General features: G+C 36.7%; 1 protein-coding gene and 1 pseudogene across 1 annotated transcript in view; both read right to left on the reverse strand.

Annotated features, from left to right (window-relative positions):
- DSTN (destrin, actin depolymerizing factor) overlaps positions 1-20288 on the reverse strand; it is a 45209-nt gene that overhangs the window by 20687 nt on the left and 4234 nt on the right. The gene's annotated exons all lie outside the window — the stretch shown is intronic.
- LOC136407232 (small nucleolar RNA U3) lies at positions 9997-10074 on the reverse strand (annotated as a pseudogene).

Below are 20288 nucleotides of genomic sequence, written 5' to 3' on the forward strand. Positions count from 1 at the left end.
ACTAAACTCATGGACCTGGGTTTCAAAGAGCATTTTATGAATTTGACTCCAAAGGCAAGAGAAGTGAAGGCAAAGATAAATGAATGGGACTACATCAGACTAAGAAGTTTTTGCTCAGCAAGAGAAACTGACAACAAAATAAACAAACAGCCAACTAAATGGGAAATATTTTCAAACAACAGCTCAGATAAGGGCCTAATATCCAAAATATACAAAGAACTCATAAAACTCAACAACAAACAAACAAACAAACAATCCAATAAAAAAATGGGAAGAGGACATGAACAGACACTTCTCCCAGGAAGAAATACAAATGGCCAACAGATATATGAAAAGATGCTCATCTTCATTAGTTATTAGAGAAATGCAAATCAAAACTACAATGAGATACCACCTCACACCTGTTAGATTAGCTATTATTAACAAGACAGGTAATAGCAAATGTTGGAGAGGCTGTAGAGAAAAAGGAACCCTCATTCACTGTTGGTGGGAATGTAAAGTAGTATAATCATTATGGAAGAAAGTATGGTGGTTCCTTTAAAAACTGAAAATAGAACTACCTTATGACCCAGCAATCCCTCTACTGGGTATATACCCCAAAAACTCAGAAACATTGATATGTAAAGACACATGTAGCCCCATGTTCAATGCAGCATTGTTCACAGTGGCCAAGACATGGAAACTACCAAAAAGCCCTTCAATAGAAGACTGGATAAAGAAGATGTGGCACATATACACTATGGAATACTCCTCAACCATAAGAAATTATGACATCGGATCATTTACAATAAAATGGTGGGATCTTGATAACATTATACGGAGTGAAATAAATAAATCAGAAAAAAACAAGAACTGCATGATTCCATATATTGGTAGGACATAAAAACGAGACTAAGAGACATGGACAAGAGTGTGGTGGTTGGGGGGGGAGGGGCACAAAGAAAACTAGATAGAAGGTGACGGAGGACAATCTGACTTTGGGTGATGGGTATGCAACATAATTGAATGACAAGATAACCTGGACATGTTTTCTTTGAATATATGTACCCTGATTTATTGATGTCACCCCATTAAAATTAATAAAAATTTATTTTTTTTAAAAAAGACATAGGGTAGCCTGATCAGGCAGTGGCGCAGTGGACAGAGCGTTGAACTGGGATGTGGAGGACCCTGGTTCGAGACCCCGAGGTTGCCAGCTTGAGCGTGGGCTCATCTGAGTTGAGCAAGGCTCAACTCGGTCTGCTGTAGCCCCCCTGGTCAAGGCATATATGAGAAATCAATCAATGAACAACTAAGGAACTGCAACGAAGAATTGATGTTTCTCATCTCTCCCCCTTCCTGTCTGTCTGTCCCTATCTGTTCCTCTCTGACTGTCTCTCCCACAAAAAAAAAAAAAAAAAAGACATAGGGTAGCTGCGTGGACCCGTACATATGCTGTCTATAAGAGACACACCTCAAAACAAAAGAATACACATAGACTGAAAGTAAAGGGATGGAAAAAAATTTTTATGCAAATGGAAATGAAAAAAAAGCTGGGGTAGCAATACTTACATCAGACAAAATAGGCTTTAAAACAAAGGCTATAGTAAATATGAAACCAAGCTTTTGCAGAGCAAAAGACACCAATGGGAGAATATATTCACCAATAAGTCTGATAAGGGGTTAATAACCAAAATTTATAAAGAACTTGTAAAATTCAACACCAGGAAGATAAACAATCCAATCAAAAAATGGGCAAAAGAAATGAATAGATACTTCTCCAAAGAGGACATACAGATGGCCAATAGGCATATGAAAAAATGTTCAAGATCACTAATCATTAGAGAAATGCAAATTAAAACCACAATGAGATACCACCTCACACTTGTCAGAACGGCACTTATTAACAAAACAACACATAAGTGCTGGCGAGGATGTGGAGAAAAGGGAACCCTCCTGCACTGCTGGTGGGAATGCAGACTGGTACAGCCACTGTGGAAAACAGTATGGAGATTCCTCAAAAAATTAAAAATCGAACTGCCTTTTGACCCAACCATCCCACTTTTAGGAATATATCCTAAGAACACCAAATCACTGATTCAAAAGAAGAAATGCACCCCATGTTTATGGCAGCACTGTTTACAATAGCCAAGATCTGGAAATAGCCCAAGTACCCGTCAGTGGACAAGTGGATTAAAAAGCAGTAGCATATTTTTGGGGAGGTTTTTAATGGTTTTTTCTATTTCTTCTCTACTAATAGGTCTGTTTAGGCCAGGGGTCCCCAAACTTTTTACACAGGGGGCCAGTTCACTGTCCCTCAGACCATTGGAGGGCCAGACTATAAAAAACTATTCAATATGAACAAATCCCTATGTACACTGCACATATCTTATTTTAAAGTAAAAAAAACAAAACAGGAACAAATACAATATTTAAAGTAAAGAACAAGTAAATTTAAATCAATAAACTGACCAATATTTCAATGGGAACTACGGGCCTGCTTTTGGCTAATGAGATAGTCAATGTCCGGTTCCATATTTGTCACTGCTAGATGTAACAAGTGATGTGACGTGCTTCCGGAGCCGTGAGGCGTGCATCCCACGTCACTGGAAGTAGTACTGTATGTGAGTGATGCCATGCTTTGCGTCTCTCACTGACTACCAATGAAAGAGATATCCCTTCCGGAAGTGCGGCGGGGGCCGGATAAATGACCTCAGGGGGCCGCATGTGGCCTGCAGGCCGTAGTTTGGGGACCCCTGGTTTAGGCTTTCTGCATTACTCCATACATAGGTGGGACATAAAAGTGAAACTAAGAGACATTGATAAGAGTGTGGTGGTTACAGGGGGAGGGGGGAAAGGGAGAGGGAAAGGGGGAGGGGGAGGGGCACAAAGAAAACTAGACAGAAGGTGACAGAAGACAATCTGACTTTGGGTGATGGGTATGCAACATAATTGAACGACAAGATAACCTGGACTTGTTATCTTTGAATATATGTATCCTGATTTATTGATGTCGCCCCATTAAAAAAATAAAATTATTTAAAAAAAATTTTTAAAAAAGCAAATATGCAGTAAATTTGAAAAAAAAAAAAGCAGTAGTATATATACACAATGGAATACTATGCGGCCATGAGGAAGAAGGAAATCTTACCTTTCGGGACAACATGGATGGACCTGGAAACTATCATGCTAAGTGAAATAAGCCAGGTAGGGAAAGAAAAATATCATATGACCTCACTCATTTGAGGAATACAATGACCAATGTGAACTTAGCAACCGAACAGAAGCAGAGGTGGGATCAAAGGGACCAGAGGGAAAGTGGTCAGAGGGAAAGTAGAAGAGAAAATGGGATCAGAAAAGGGAAAGAGATTAATGAAATTATATACACAGCTAGTGCTTGACTTACGACCACGATTGGTTCCAACAGACTGGTCATAACACAATTTGGTTGTAAGTTGAGTAGGCTATATGTACAATACTGTGAAATGATGTTATAAAAATCTTTAAGTCATATTTTATCATAATTTTCTTTCATTATTGTACCGAGTCTGGGGTAACAGTTGAAATAGTGTATGCGGAGACGGTATTGCTGCCAGAAGCTGGTCCGCACTGTCGCACGCCCAGCTGGGCAACGCTTGCACTGCCAGACGCAGAGCAGTCGTGGCTAGCGATTGTGGTCGTAGAGTCGAATGGTCGTAAATTGCATAGGTCGTAAGTCGATCAATACCTGTACATAACAGCATTATAGAAAACAGGACAGCAAATCCTGGAGGGAAGTGGGGAAGGCATTGGGGGAAAAGGGCATAGGGGGGCCGAGGAGAATAAGGGGTTGGGGGGAGGTATATTCGGTGGGACACTTGAATCTATGTAAACACAAATTAAAATCATAAATTTTTTTAAAAAGAGACATTATGGTGAATCTTAAAACAAAAATGGCTGTGATATACAGAATCATTTGTGTTTTTTTACTTTATACTTTGCTTTTACCTAATGAAAAAGGTCCTCTCCTGTCAAATTTTTTAGTATTTCTGTAAAATGTTAGATGACTAAGATATTAACCACTCAGCTGTTGAGAAAGCTAAAGTTTATTTCATAAAGCAAAATTAAATTCAATTTTGATTTTAAGTTTTTCTACAGTTATTTATATTCAATTACAAAGTTTTAACAATAAAGACCATTAAAGGATACTCTGAACATAGCATCAAAATTTGCTGCTCAGCTAGGAAGGAAAATCTGAAGAGTAAAAATAGATTGCTATTACAAGAGCTTTGTGATTACCTTAAAAAGATATGCTATCCACAACTTCAGTTTCACTGTGTTCTGTACCAGTGACCACTGGAGCATAACAGTTGCTCTTAGAACTCGACCCTCATGCCAAAACAGTCGCTGTTAAATAATTACTTCACTGTACCTTACCTCATTTGACTACCAGTTTTTAACTTTTTCATGAAGCAGAATGATCTTAAACCTCTCTGGTTCTCCTCTGGCAGACCTTTTCTGAAACACTGATTCAGAGATTAAGTGAAGACATCCAAGGCATTGCCTTCATCCTCAATATTCTAAATAGTTTCTACTCACAAACAGAAAGGGAAGTAAACCCTACAGAAAATTAACACTGGATATTTTTAAGTTGTGAATGAGAGCACACACTTAAAACATCAATTCTCTCAATTCCAGCATATGAGTAGTGATCCCTGAAAGGAGCATCAAGTTTTATGATTCAACTTTTGTAAACTGAACCAGTCCAAATCCTAAATGTAGTAACTGTCCTTCCTAACTATCCTAACTCAAGTAGGATACCTGTCTTGGGCTCCATAATTAATGCCAACTATATATACTTTACCCAGCCCTCATGGGAGAAAACAGGAATGAAAGCTATTTTCTTCCCTTAGAAAGTTAATTTCTTAAAAAATATATTTTTCTAAGCTCAGAGGATGAGTTATTTGACAGTACTGCATATATATATTGCATAGCAGAAAAATACAATTTCAAATTTAGAAACACCTGGCAGAAAACAGTTCTCAACCTACCAATCATTAAAAGCCCAGCATAACTGCTAATCAAAGGCACTGGAGCATTTAAAAATGGGTTCACGATTCTCCTTTATTTATACTATGCCTTACATAAGGACCAAAAGAAACAGAAAACTGACTGACTACAAAATATTTGGGCTTTTGGTTGATGCCTCTGAGTAATACAATGACAAATACAATGATTTAGATAGTGCTTAACAAATGAATAACATTACACCTGACCTGTGGTGACACAGTGGATCAAGCATCAACCTGGAATGCTGAGGTCGCTGGTTCAAAACCCTGGGCTTGCCCAGTCAAGGCACATATGGGAGTTGATGCTTCCTGTTCCTCCCCACCTTCTCTCTCTCTCTCTCTCTCTCTCTCTCTCTCTGTGTGTGTGTGTGTCTCTCTCTCTTCTCTAAAATGAATAAGTAAAAATAATTTGAAAAATATGTAAATTAAAAAATTGTTACTTAAAGAAATGAACAGCATTTCTACACAGTAGTGTCGAGAGCCCTATAGATCCTGTGTTAAAATGGGGGACTGAATACGTACATCTAAATTTAGCTCCCTCCCAAAACTCCACTGCAAATACAAAAAAGGGATTTAAAAAAAGAAAAGAACAAGAACATAAACCCACAAGGACAAGGAGATCAGGACAAAAATGGAAGTTCCAATAAGGAAGAATGAGTGAAATTAGTCTGAGAAGCACTTAGGATCCTAGACCCCCTCCTAACTCCACCCTCATATCCCTGGAATTCTGGATTTTATCCTCTAGATAGGGTACACAGTAGGTCTTCATCATCCTACTTAAAACAGGCAAATAGGTGAACATGTGTAAATGAATGCTAAGACAGTCTCCAGCACCACCAGTACCTAGAAGCCTGACTCTCCAACACAACTTTCTGCGATGATGAAAATGTTCTGTATAAGCACTGTCCAATATGGGAGACAGTACTACACGTGGCTATTGAGCACATGAAATGTGGCTAACACAAATGAGTACCAAAATTTTTAATTTCATCTTATTTTAAATAATTTAACATAAAATGAATTCTCAATACTAAAATAGTATGTTTTGAGTAAACAAAATTACATATACTGCTCACAAAAATTAGGGGATATTTCAAAATGAATATGAAGCGATAAAAAAAGAAGCGTTTGATTTTTTAAAAAATTAAACAAGAACATCAGAAAAGCAAGTGACAAGTCAAAGAAAGTTGTTCAATTATGCAAATGAGATGCAAAACTAACTTTTATTTCATTGGTGAAAATGCACCATACAAAAGGCTGAATGTACTGAGGAGTATCTGCACATTCCCCGATCCCTTAATTTTTGTAAGCAGTGTAATTTTCTGCCTTGAAAAAAGTGTATTCCTCAAAATTATTGATGACTGATTTATGTCATCAGGAAGGAAGGAACCTCAGTTATACTCTGCAATGACAGAATAATTTTTGCAAGGGCAAGAATTTCAATTCTAGTTTAATAGTTATGGTTGACTATTTCTGGAGGCAAGTAAAAAATCTTGGGAAGAAATTCAGATAAGACTTTTCTGTTTGTTTGGAAATATCCTCAGTGTTAATTTGGGAGAGTTAAAATAACCAAAATCAAGACTAGTTCGTTAAACTTCAGACAAGGTTTGACTTTATGCAAAGATTTTACGGTAATCTTTTTTTAATTTTGTCAATTACAGTTGACTTTCAATATTATTTTGTATTAGTTTCAGGGATATAGCATAATGATTAGACAATTATGTACATTACAAAGTGATCCCCTGATATTTTCAGTACCAACTTAGCCCCATATATTATTACAATATTATTGATTATATTCTCTATGCTGCATTTTACATCCCTGTGACTATTTTGTGACTATCCACTTGTACTTCTTAATCCCTTCACCTTTTTCACCCAGTCCCTCAATCCCCTTCCTCTCTGGCAACCATCAGTCTGTTCTCTGCAACTATGAGTGTATTTCTATTTTGTTTCTTCATTTATTTTGTTCTTTAAATTCCACATATAAGTGAAATCATATGGAGACACTTCTCTGAAGAGGACATGGATGGCCAATACACATAAAAAAGTGCTCACCATCACTAATCATCAAAGAAATTAAAACCACAAGAATATATGCACCCACGTTCACTGCAGCATTATTTACAACCAAGATATAGAAGCAACACAAGTGTCCATCAATAGAGGAATGAATAAAAAAGTTGCTTTACACACACACAAACACACACACACACACACACAAGTATTACTTGGTCATAAAAAAAGAATGAAATCTTACCATCTGCAAAAGCACGGATGGACCTATAGGATATTATGCTAAGTGAAATAACTTAGAAAAAGATTTTAATTCTTACAGATGGTATATATGTTAAGAAGTGCTTTGACTCCTTGTGGGTTAAAAAAAAACCCTGCATATTAAGGAAGAACTGAAATAATTTAAAATACAAGGTTTATTTAATAGCGATAAAGAGAATGTATTACACATAAGACTATTCCATATAAATTTTATAATTAATTGGGTTATATGTTTTCTAAATAAATTGATAAAGTCAGATATTGCCATGCTCTTATAAACAGAATTTAGAACATCTATTTAACATTAGAAGGCCTTTTTAACCAGAGAATGCACACCATAAGTCTGAGTCAGATTTACTTAAATCAAGTTATCCAAGTCAGAAATATTCAAATAACTTGAGCAAGCAAGCTAATTTCTCTAACTTCAGTTTCATTGCTGTAAAATGTGAACTATAATTATCCTAACTCAGGAGGATTGACATCACAACATATGTAAATCACCTAAAACGTAGTGCCTAGCAATGGTACCATTCAGTAAGTGAATACTCATTATTACTAACCAGAAAACCTGTTAAAACTTCTTCAACTCCTTCTAGTTACCAATGTGGATAATTTCTAATGAAGTCTTTGGGTAATGGAAGGCTATGGGTAAAAGAGATCCAGACGGCTTAAAACTTCTTTGTGAAATAGTAATTTCTGTCTGTTGTCTGATGACCAGAACCACAAATTAAAAAACCATACTGATATTTCCATGAACATGACTATTAAATGGTTGACCAGCAATGACATACAAGAACGAAAGGAATGTCCTCTTTAACATTTAAGATTCCATTACACTACTACCTCTTGCCATTCTCCTAGGTCAGCTATAAATCAAACCCACAGTGATGAAAAGTGGGGCGTATGGATATATTTTGAATCATTCACACTAGAGAGTTATTGTTGTGTCTAAGGGAAAAGAGGCCAGTGCCCCTGACTAGTCAGGTTTTACATGTTTTAAAAATTCTTGCAGCACACCGGTTGAAAATTGCTGAGCTAAAGGTAAAAGACTTCTTCTTGGTTTAACAATTCGGCTTCTATCCGGATGATTAACATGTCAGTGAAAAATAGAAAACTAATTGAATGTTGTGATTTAACTGATCTACTTACTTCTGTTCCATGGTCACATTCAGTTTCTAAGCCCTACCAATTCCTCCTTGAATGTGGATTTCAACTCTACTTCTCCTGTCCTCTTAAAATCTCTTAACACTCCCCAAATTAAAATTTTTCAGTTTCTAAGCACCTACAAGATAAAGTCCATATTCATTAATAGAGCATAAAAGGCCCTTTATCATCCAAACCAACCTACTTTTCCATATTCATCTTCCACCACAGACAATTGTATTATTTCCTCAAACCTTTCAGAAAGCAATTTGGCCATTTATATTGAGCTTCTAAATAATCCAAACCCTATGACCCTTTAACTCAGTAATCTCACTTCAAGTACGGAAATAATCTTCATAATACTAAAACCAGACAGCCCAAATAAATAAAAACCAAGGGAACTGAAAAAAAAATTATAGTATATCCACAGGATAGTTTCTGATATATCCATTAAAATTATGTTTATGGAAACTTTTTAATGACAGGGAAATATTTATGATTTAAGTGAAAAACCTGATATAAAGTTTTACATACAGTGTAATCTCAACAATGTAAAATAGTATAAAGAAAAAAAATTTAATCTCTAATGGTGGGAATATAAGTGATTTTAATCTTCTCTCCAGGTTTCTGTATTTTCAGTTTTCTGTCATGAGCATGTTTTTTTTTTAGATTTTATTTATTCATTTTAGAGAGAGAGAGAGAGAGAGAGAGAGATAGATAGATGGGGGGAGGAGCAGAAAGCATCATCTCCTATATGTGCCTTGACCAGGTAAGCCCAGGGTTTTGAACCAGCGACCTCAGAGTTCCAAATTGACACTTTACATACTGTGCCACCACAGGTCAGGACTGAGCATATTTTTAAAATCAGAAATATATATATACACAATCTTTCTGATTTAGTGACTGCACACCGACAATATTATTTTGAAGAATAATGCAAATGCAGGCAAAGATTTACGCACAAAGATAAAAGTATTACTTATAATACTGGGTTTAAATTTAACAAGGAGATAATTTAATATCATCACTGTATGAGCAGGATACCATTAAACAATTTAAGTGGTTTCTACAGGTATAATGTTATAAAATTCATCCATTTAAAGGTGTAAACTTCATGGGTATAGTATAATCACAAATTTGTAGTGTACCATCACCACAATCTAATTTTACATTTTGAACACCCCCAAAAGAAACCCTGTACTTGTGAGCAATCACTTCTTTATCCCTACTCTTACCCACCCAAGACCTAGCCAATCACTAATTTACTTCCTGTCTCCAAGGATCTGCTTATCGTGGATATTTTATATAAATGAATCATACAATATGTGGTCCCGTCTTTTTTTGACTGGCTTCTTTCACTTATAACATGTTTTCAAAGTTCATTCATGTATTGCCAAACGATATTCTATTGTATGAATAAACATCAGTTGATGGGCATTTAGGCTGTTTCCACTTTTGGTGTATTATGACTAATACTACTACGAACATTGTGTACAAGTTTTTATGCAAGCACGTTTTCATTTTGCTTGGGTATATAATTAGGTGTGAAACTGCTGCGTCATTTGATAACTTCCAAGCTGAACTTCTAGTAACAAACTATAGAAATGATCCCTGAAAGTATAGTCTTCAAGCTGAACTTCTTAAAGAACTGCCAAACCATTTTCCCAAATGTCTGCACCATTTCACATTTCCACCAGCAATGTACAACGGTTTCAACCTCTCTACAGCCTTGCCAATATTTTGTTAGTGTTGTCCTCTTTTTTACTGTCATCCTAGTGGTTGTGATATATAACAGTATCTCATTGTGGTTTTGATTTGCATTTCCCTAACAGCTGATTTTGAGCATCTTTTCAGGCTCTACTCACCACTTTGCATTGCCTTTTTTTTTTTTTTTTTTTTTTTTTGTGAGAGACACAGAGAGAGACAGGAAGGGAGAGAGATGAGACACATCAACTCATAGTTGTAGCACTTTTTTCAGTTGTTCATTGATTGCTTCTCATACATGGCTTGATGGGGGGGGGGGGGTGTTCCAGCTGAGCCAATGACCCCTTGCTCAAGCCAGCGACCTCTGGGCTCAAGCCAGAGACCATGAGGTCATGTATATGATCCCACACTCAAGCCAGCAACCCCGCACTCGAGCTGATGAGCCTGTGCTCAGGCCGGTGACCTTGGGGTTTCAAACCTGGGACCTTAGTGTCCCAGGATGACGCTCTATCCTCTGCACCACCACAGAACAGGCACCACTTGCACTTCTTTAAGAAATGTCTACTCAAAGCCTTTGACTACATGATCAGGTCATCTTTTCATTGTTGAGTTGTAAAAGTCTTCATATATTCTGAATACAAGTTCCTTGTTAGACATATGATTTGTAAATATTTTCTCTCATTCTGTGAGTTGTCTTTTCACTTTCTTGATGAGTGTTCTTTGATGCAAAAAAGTTTTTAATTCTAGTAAGGTCTAATTTATCTATTTTTATTTTGTCACTGGAGGTTTTGGTGTCATTGTCTAGAATGGCCATTAAAATTGACCAAAAAACACTGCCCAAACCACATTCACAAAGATTTTTGCCTATATTTTCTTCTACAAGTTTTATATCTTTGGCTCTTTCATTTAGGTCTATAACACATTTTGAGTTAAGTTTTCTATATAGTGTGAAACAGAGAGCCAAATTCATTCTTTTGCATGTGAATATCCAGTTGTCCCAGCACCATCTGTTGAAGACACTAATCTTTTCCCCATTGAATTAACTTGGCACCCTTGTCACTTTGGGTATGGAAAATAAGAGTATAAAACTGTTACAAATGAACTGAACTGTGTAAGAAAAATCTGTATTGGTAGCCCCCAGATATTCACTTTTTCCCTTATTTTCATTATAGTACTTATTACAATCTTCAATTATCTTCTTATTCAGCTGTTTACTTATTTCTTACCTGTCTCCCCGTAATAATGTATACTGAATAGGCATAGGGCCAAGGGCTTTGTTTTGAATACTACTGAATACCCAGGGCCTACAATAGTAAGTCCTCCCTTAACTCAGTCAATAGATTCTATAACTTTAAATGAAAAGACATATAATGAAACCAATCTTACCACAAGCTACTTGATATAAACACGAGTTAAGTTTCTATCACATCTCATCAACTTTTAAATGAAATGATATTAAAAGAACCTGCTGTACCTTGTACCTAGAAGACAGATAACAATCATTTATTGAAAGAATGAACAGATATTTAAAATGGCCTGTAAGAAAATAAGCCAAAAAGAAAAAAAAAACAAAATAAGCCAAATGTTAAGACTTTGGTTGGCATTGCCATTACAAATAAATTTTTTCTTAATGTTTTATAATGAACATGTTATTATTATAATCAGAAAAGAAGTCAAAGTATTTTTATTTTTTAAATTTTTTATTAATTTATTCATTTTAGAGAGGCTAGAGAGAGAGGATGAGAGAGAGAGAGAGAATAGGGGGAGAGAAACAGAAAGCAGCAACTCCCATATGTGCCTTGGTCAGGCAAGCCCAGGGATTCAAACCGGCAACCTCAGCATTCCAGGTCAACACTTTATCCACTGCGCCACCACAGGTCAGGCCAAGTCAAGGTATTTTTAAACGTTTGTAATATTTCTGGATCAATTTGACATTCCTCAAAGTTCTACGAACCTCAACTTTTACCAAACTACTTTATTTTAGCTTCTTTTATAAGTCCTGAGAACAGGGACACCTATTAGCTCAGGTTAGGAACTCACCCCGATGTTTTTCTTTCCCTCATGTCACACATCTAAATTATCAGTAAGTCCTGTCAGCTCTACCCCTAAAATATACGTTAACTCTTGAACAAAATGAGTTTGAACTGAGCGAGTCCACTTATACAAAGATTTCTTTCAATAAATGCCTGTACTGTTTTCAATCCGCAGTTGGGAGTCCACCCACAAATGGACAGGACCAACCGTACACATTGATCTACCCCATTTTATATAGGAGAATAAGCATCTGTGGATTTTGGTACCAATCCAGGTGGGATCCTGGAACCAATTCCCCACAGATATAAAGAGTGGTTATGTTTTGGGGGAATCAAAAGTTACATGTGGATTTTCAACTGTGCAGGGGGGTCAGTGTCCTTATGCCTAGTCATGTTCAAGGGACAACTGTACTGTACATCCAATCTAATTATTTCTCACTATTCCAATAACAATTCTAATCCATGCTATCAATTGCCTGAATAATAGCAATAGTTCCTTAATCAGTGTATGTCCCCATTTGTACATCTCCATACATGAGTTACAGGGATAAATCACAGCCATTTCACTACTTAACACCTTAACATATCCCTACCATCACAAACCCAGTGATTCCCTAGGGCAGTCAGAATAAAATTCAAATTCTTTACATTGGTCTAAAGTAGTGGTTTTCAAACTTTTTGAAGTCAGGGCACATTTAAAATCCTACAAATAATTGTAGGCATACTATATACAAATTTCTGAGCAATATGTTATAATAATTAAGTCAAATATTAAAGAAAAATATATAAAGTCCTTTTACGGTAATTAAACAAAATAAATACGACCAAATTAAATTTATTCTGACATTAAAAAACATTTCTATGTTACATTTTTTGAGTTATGCTTTCTAGAATTCGTAAAAAATAGGGGTTAAAAAATAAAAAAATGACAAAAAGTTATCTTTTTATATAGATAAATACATGTATCTATAGATAGATACATTCTTTTTTTTTTATATACAGAGACAGAGAAAGAGATAGATAGAGACAGACAGGAACGGAGAGAGATGAGAAGCATCAATCATTAGTTTTTTGTTGTGACAGCTTAGTTGTTCATTGATTGCTTTCTCATATGTACCCCCTTACTCGAGCCAGCAACCTTGGGTCCAAGCTTGTAAGCTTTGCTTAAACCAGATGAGCCCGTGCTCAAGCTGGCGACCTCGAGGCCTCGAACCTGGGTCCTCCGCTTCCCAGTCCATTGCTCTATCCACTGCGCCACCGCCTGGTCAGGCTATAGATAGATACATTCTTAGTAAGATTTAGTAAATTTGGCAGGTCTCAGCGTGAATGTGTTTTTTCATTCTCGTGTTTATGAGAAACATGAGCCTGATGTGTCCTAGTGATTTCTTCAATGTTTGGGCATATATTTAAAAGGTAAACTCTCATTTTCTTGTCAATACATTAAAGAATTCTCTTTTTACTCTTAATTGTGTTGAAGGTAGAAAATCCTAATTCACATAAATAGGGTGTTGAAAACTGTAGTAAAATGTACAAAGCTCTTTTAGATATTGCCACATATTCTTTTATAGAAATCAAAAGGCTTCAAGAGACAATTTCTCATGTTTAATCAGCAATCCAAAACCCCCACCATACATATCTTAATTTTACACCAAACAAAGGATAGAAGAAACTTGCCTCCAGTCTTTCTGGGGAACATGGGGGATAGTGTAAACAATTCCGTACCACAGCTTAACAGTCTTTTGCAACCTAATCAGGCAAGTGAGGTGGGGGGTTGGGCAGATTGTCAGCTTACAGCCAATTCCCCATACCTCTGTCCCCCAAAAATATAAACTCCAAAAACCCTGTTGGATTTTTCGTCCCCAACAGGCACATATTTCTCTGGAATACCATAAGGTGCACCTGGAAATCTTCTAGGGCGCACACTTTGAGAACCACTGGCCTAAAGGCTATTCCTATTCTAGCTCTTGTCTACAATCCATTTCCTACTTCTCTTCCACCTCGTCTGTGAATTCTAACTATACAAACCTTTTTTATCCCTAGCATTTCAAACTCATTCTCTTCGCAAGGACTTTCTACGTATAGTCTCTTTGGCCCGAAACGTTTTTCACATAGCCTGTTCTCTTACCATGTGTGTCTTAGCTCAAATGTCTCCTCCTAAGATGCCTTCCTAACAATCTAGCTAATTTTTCCTTTACACGACTTACGATTATCTGACATGATCTTGTCATTTTTCTTTTCTTTGTTCCTCCCAATATTAGAATGTAACTTCCACAAGGAAAAAAACTTGCTTTTCAGCATTGTATCTCTAGTACCTAGATCAGTTCTTGGCAGATCAAATTTCTCAACTATTTGCTGAATAAATTGTCGCTATTTTAAACCCTGAAAGGCAACAAAGAACTTATATGATTCTCCATTAATTACTTCAGGAAAAGGAAAGCTATTTACTCTTTAATGAATCAAGTCACCTGAAGAATCAAATTAAGAAGTTGGTCATAAAAAAAGTTGATCAAATATAACGATTCCCAGTAAAATAACATTAAAAAAATAATAAAACAGTTGGAATCATATTCTAATGCACTACTCCTATTTTTTTCATTTTACCCATAATTATTAAAGCATGCACTGGTATAATCAAAATATAAAGGATAAAGACTGATTCTCTAATTAGGATCCAAGGTTCTTCACTGTTATTACATATCAGGCACTGCTTTAAACTAGTAATAGGCATCACCCAAACTGTTGTGATGGTAGGTACTATTATTCCACATTTTAAGGAATGATGAAATTGAGGCAAAGAATAACCAATTAGTTAGTAGCAGAGCCAAGATTCAAAAAAACCTAAGCAGCACAACTCAGAGTCTACGTTCTTGACCACTTCTCAGTATAGTTTAACAAAAATGACAATACCTATCTCACTGGGTTGCTATAAAGACGGAATAAGATGAGGTAACACAATGCCTGACATATCATAGTGAGAGAGAGAGGGAGAAAGACAGACAGACAGGAAAAGAGAGAGACGAGAAGCATCAACTCATAGTTGCAGTACCTTAGTTGTTTATTGATTGCTTTCTCATATGTGCCATGACCGGGTGGCTCCAGCCTAACTAGTAACCCCTTGGCAAGCCAACAACCTTCGGCTCAAGCCAGTGAGTGGCCTCAGGGTTTCGAATTTGGGTCCTCAGTATCCCAGGCCAACACTCTAGCTACTAAGCCACCACCTGGTCAGGCCAATTAGGTTTAATTTTTAGGGAGAACGGGGAACTGACATTTATTTAGTAGCTTCTGTATTCCACGATTGTTTTAAAGGTACTTAAAGGGTTTTCTCTGTAAGACTCAAATTAAAATACAATGCAGTATACAAAGAGGAGATACTACTCAATTTAGTAGTTAAAACTCAAATTTTATTGCATTAAAAAAGCATGTAGGAATAAAGTATAAAAATTAAAAGTAATCCATCTCCATAGGAACCTGGCCCCATCATAATTAAGATTGCCTTCTTATTCACCTATTCATGTTCATTCAGTAACATATTTTCTGGGCCTACTCTGAGGGAGGCATATTGCTATTGAAATACACAAACCCTGTCTTAAAGAGCTTCAGTCTAGGTCTACAAAACACCTTAATAAAGGGGTCGGGAACCTATGGCAAGCCAGATGTGGCTCTTTTGATGGCTACATCTGGCTCACAGACAAATCTTTAATAAAAAAAATAATAATGTTAAAAATATAAAACATTCTCATGTATTACAATCCATTCATTTCCTACTGCTCATGTTCATGGTTACGGGTGGCTGGAGCCAATCACAGCTGTCCTCCAGGACAACACCAAATTTTTATTGGATAATGCTTAACGTACACGGGTCGTTGTATGGCTCTCACAGAATTACATTTTTAAATATGTGGCGTTCATGGCTCTCTCAGCCAAAAAGGTTCCTGACCCTTGCCTTAATATGTGCCATAAAAGGAATTCCTATGCTATCTTAGCACTGTTTCTTAGACATGTGCAGAAATGCAGAGAATTAACACCAATGTTGGTATCCATACTAACTTCCCCTGACAAACAGATCAGTCCACAAAGTCTGAGGCTAGCCCATGAGGTTGGCCACTAACCACCTGTGGTTTACTGATTTCATTAAAGGTGGCTGATGCGATTGAAGAACTGCATTTTTAATTGTATTTCATTTTAGTTAACAATTTTTTAAACTGATTACAAATTCCACTACTGGAAAACTTGTAAGTGTGCCCAGGGTAACTCAGGTCTACTTTTTCAACAGTAAAATTTAAATCTAAATATATATCAAATATTTCTAATGAAAACTGTGCATTTGATATACTGTAGGTGTAAAATATATACTGATTTCAAACAACTTATATGAAAAAAAGAATGTAAGATGTCCTTTTCTTTTTTTGAGAGAGAGAGAGGAAGAGGGGGAGAGATGGGAGGAGAAAGAGAAGCATCAACTTGGTCCACTTAGTTGTGCACCCACTGACTGCTTCTCATACGGCGTTTGAATGGGTCTTGAACCAGCGACCTCAGCATGGAGCCAGCAACCTCGGCACCTGGGGACGATGCTCTATCCACTGCACTACTGGCCACAGCTCTTATATATTTTTATAATGATTAAATGCTGATATATTTCAGATATGTTGGGTTAAATAATTTCCCCTTTTCTATTTTTCTAATGGGTGCTACTTGGAAATTTAAAAGTATATATGTACTTTGAGTGGTGAAAACACAATGCAATATACAGATGAGTTATTAGAGTTGTACAGTTGAAATTTATATATTTTTATTAACCAGTGTCACCCCAACAAATTTAATAAATTTTTTATTTTTATTTTATTTTATTTTATTTACAGAGATAGAGAGAGAGTCAGAGAGAGGGATAGTTAGGGACAGACAGGAACAGAGAGAGATGAGAAGCATCAATCATTAGTTTTTCCACTGCGACACCTTAGTTGTTCATTGATTGCTTTCTCATATGTGCCTTGACAGCGGACTTACAGCAGACTGAGTGACCCCTTGCTCAGGCCAGCGACCTTGGGTCCAAGCTGGTGAGCCTTGCTCAAACCAGATGAGCCCGTGCTCAAGCTGGCGACCTCGGGGTCTCAAACCTGGGTCTTCCACATCCCAGTCCAACGCCCTATCTACTGCGCCACCGCCTGGTCAGGCTTAATAAATTTTTAAAAAGTACATATGTAATTCGCATTTTATTATTTGACATTGATCTAATCAAAAGACTACTTACAACACTTTAATTAACTTGATACTTACAATACTTTTTAACCAAATTATCAATGATTTGCGAATTCAAGGCTGTAGAGCTTCAACAACTGACTTAAAAGATTGCTCCCTAGCAAGTTAAAAAAGTCACACGGGGCCTGACGAGGTGATGGTGCAGTGGATAGAGCGTTGGACTGGGATGCGGAGGACCCAGGTTCGAGAACCCCGAGGTCGCCGCTTGAGTGCGGACTCATCTAGTTTGAACAAAGTTCACCAGCTTGGACCCAAGATTGCTGGCTTGAGCAAGGGGTTACTCGGTCTGCTGTAGCCCCATGGTCAAGGCACATCTGATAAAGCAATCAATGAACAACTAAGGTGTCACAACAAAAAAACTGGTGATTGATGCTTCTCATCTCTCTCTGTTCCTGTCTGTCTGTCCCTATCTATCCCTCTCTCTGATGCTCTCTCTGTCTCTGTAAAAAAAAAAAAAAAGTTCTATGAGTATTTGCCTATGCTTTAGTTTTAGCTCTATTACTACATGAAAATACCAACAATAAAAATGTGCCATGTGAAACCACTTTAAAGTAAACAATAAATACATTTCAAGTTGGCAATTTTCTGAAAGCAAGCCAATATAGGAATATGGATAGGAAATTCATCTTTCTTTTCTGTGATAAGGCAAATAGGAGGAACACTCTAGAAATGCAAAAATGCTGAACTGAGTAAACAGTCTTCCTTCAATATGATCCAAATGCACAAATGCAATGATGAATTCGTTTTAAATGTAGGTTTCCTGCTACAGTATGCATAGAAATGTCTACCTTTCAAATGCTCATACTGGGCCCTGCTGCAACAGAACAGTTCTTTGATGCTCACTTTCCAGGTTAAAAAAAGGCAAAATCTCTCCTTTTTTCACACCTTCAACTACAGATCAAAATGTGAATTATAAGAATTTTAATTGCATTTTTACTTAAATCAATTGCTTTTTAAAGATCTACAATAACTGATACTTAAATTTTAATATACCAAAGCAAATCATATAAGCATTACAATGTCAGCTACTGAAAGACTTATCTTCAAAAGTTAAGAATCATTTTAGATTAAAAACTACTCAACTCTGTGGAGTCCTTGTACATAAGATTCCATGATGAACGCATGTAACAAGTTTGTCCAAGTATTACTAACATGAACCAATCTGATGTTTATTTTCCTATACTTCTTCCAATGTAAAATTTCAATGAAAGTGAACAGGAGATAGCTTTTAGGAGCACAATTCCAAATAAGAAGTCACTTCTAACATTAAGGCAAGTAGGCATGAACAGAAGAAAAGCTGGGATTAAAATACTTTTTAAGTGTTAAATGTAAATCTCTGCATATGGCTTTCATGGACAATCTAAACGGAAATAGCATGCTGCAAGGGAAGGAAGCTCAAAATACTTCAGTAACAATCTTCAACTTACTTCTTTATTCTGTTTTGTGGTTTAGGTATGCAAATAGCAAACAGTATAGGCATACCTCAGAGATACTGTGGTTTGGGTTCCACACCACTACAATAAAGTGAGCATCACAATAAAGCCAGCCATAATCTTTCTGCTGATCGAAGGTCTTGCCTTCAATTTGTAAAAAACTCAAGAAGCATAATAAAGCAAAGCACAATAAAACCTACGCCTAGTTAGATAAAGAACAACACACACACACACACACACACATATATGTTATATCCAGTTTCTTAAGAGTCTCGATTTTTTTCCAATTTCAAAAATGGTTGTCATCTCAAAGTATCTTAATTATAACTGAAAGAAAATATAATTACTTATTACAAAACCACAAATGTTGAGTCTTCCTGTATACTAAGTTAAACACTATTTTGATTTAAACCAAATCTCCTTGTAAAAAATAATCAGTTTTGTTTTTAATAGACTATTTTTCAGAGGCCTTTTAGGTTCCCAGTAAAACTGAGCAGAAAGTAGTTTCCTATATCCTGTGTGTGCGCGCGCACGCGTGTGTGTACACATTCCAGCTAGATGAACTGCCTAGTTTGAAAAAAAAGTATAACTACAATATAAGGCAAAGAATGTTAATATCCACGACCCTTGGAAAAATTGAACTCTATCCTGCATTCTATCACTACTACAAGGGTCTGACAATGGCAGATGTCTACTGAACTTTCCTTACTTAGCAGCTTGAGAGGCTTGCAAAGAACTAGATGCCAGAGGAGAGGAATATAGTCCTCTGCATGCAGTTCTGGCCTTCACAATCATGTTCTTGTTGATTTTCTTCTAACTCTGAATTCACATACTTGATGGCTCCACAAATTAGCTTAGATGAAGAGATGATAAGTATTTATATAATGTTAAGTTCACTGGACATGCATGCATATAAAAGCAGAAGCTGCAATAAACATATGAAAAGATATCTGCCTGACCAGGCAGTGGCACAGTGAACAGAGCAGCGGCCTGAGATGCTGAGGACCCAGGTTTGAAACCCCGAGGTCGTCAACTTGAGCGCGGGCTCATTCAGCTTGAGCATAGGCTCACCAGCTTGAGCGTGGGGGTTCCTGGCTTAAGCGTGGAATCATGGACATGACCCCATGGTCACTGGCTTGAAGCCCAAGGTTGCTGGCTTGAGCAAGAGGGTCACTGGCTTGGCTTGAGCCCCCAGTCAAAGCTCATATGAGAAAGCAATCAATGAAGAACTATGTTGCAACTGAGTTGATGCTTCTCTCTCCCTTCCTGTCTAACTCTCTTTCTTGGGAAAAAAAAAAAAAAAAAATATATATATATATATATATATATACACACACACACACACACACACTCTCAACTACTAATAATAGAGAAATGCAAATTAGAGAATGAGAGAACATTTCACACCCTTCAGA

This window comes from Saccopteryx leptura, chromosome 5 (genome assembly GCF_036850995.1).
Source record: "Saccopteryx leptura isolate mSacLep1 chromosome 5, mSacLep1_pri_phased_curated, whole genome shotgun sequence".
Taxonomy (NCBI): Eukaryota; Metazoa; Chordata; class Mammalia; order Chiroptera; family Emballonuridae; genus Saccopteryx; species Saccopteryx leptura.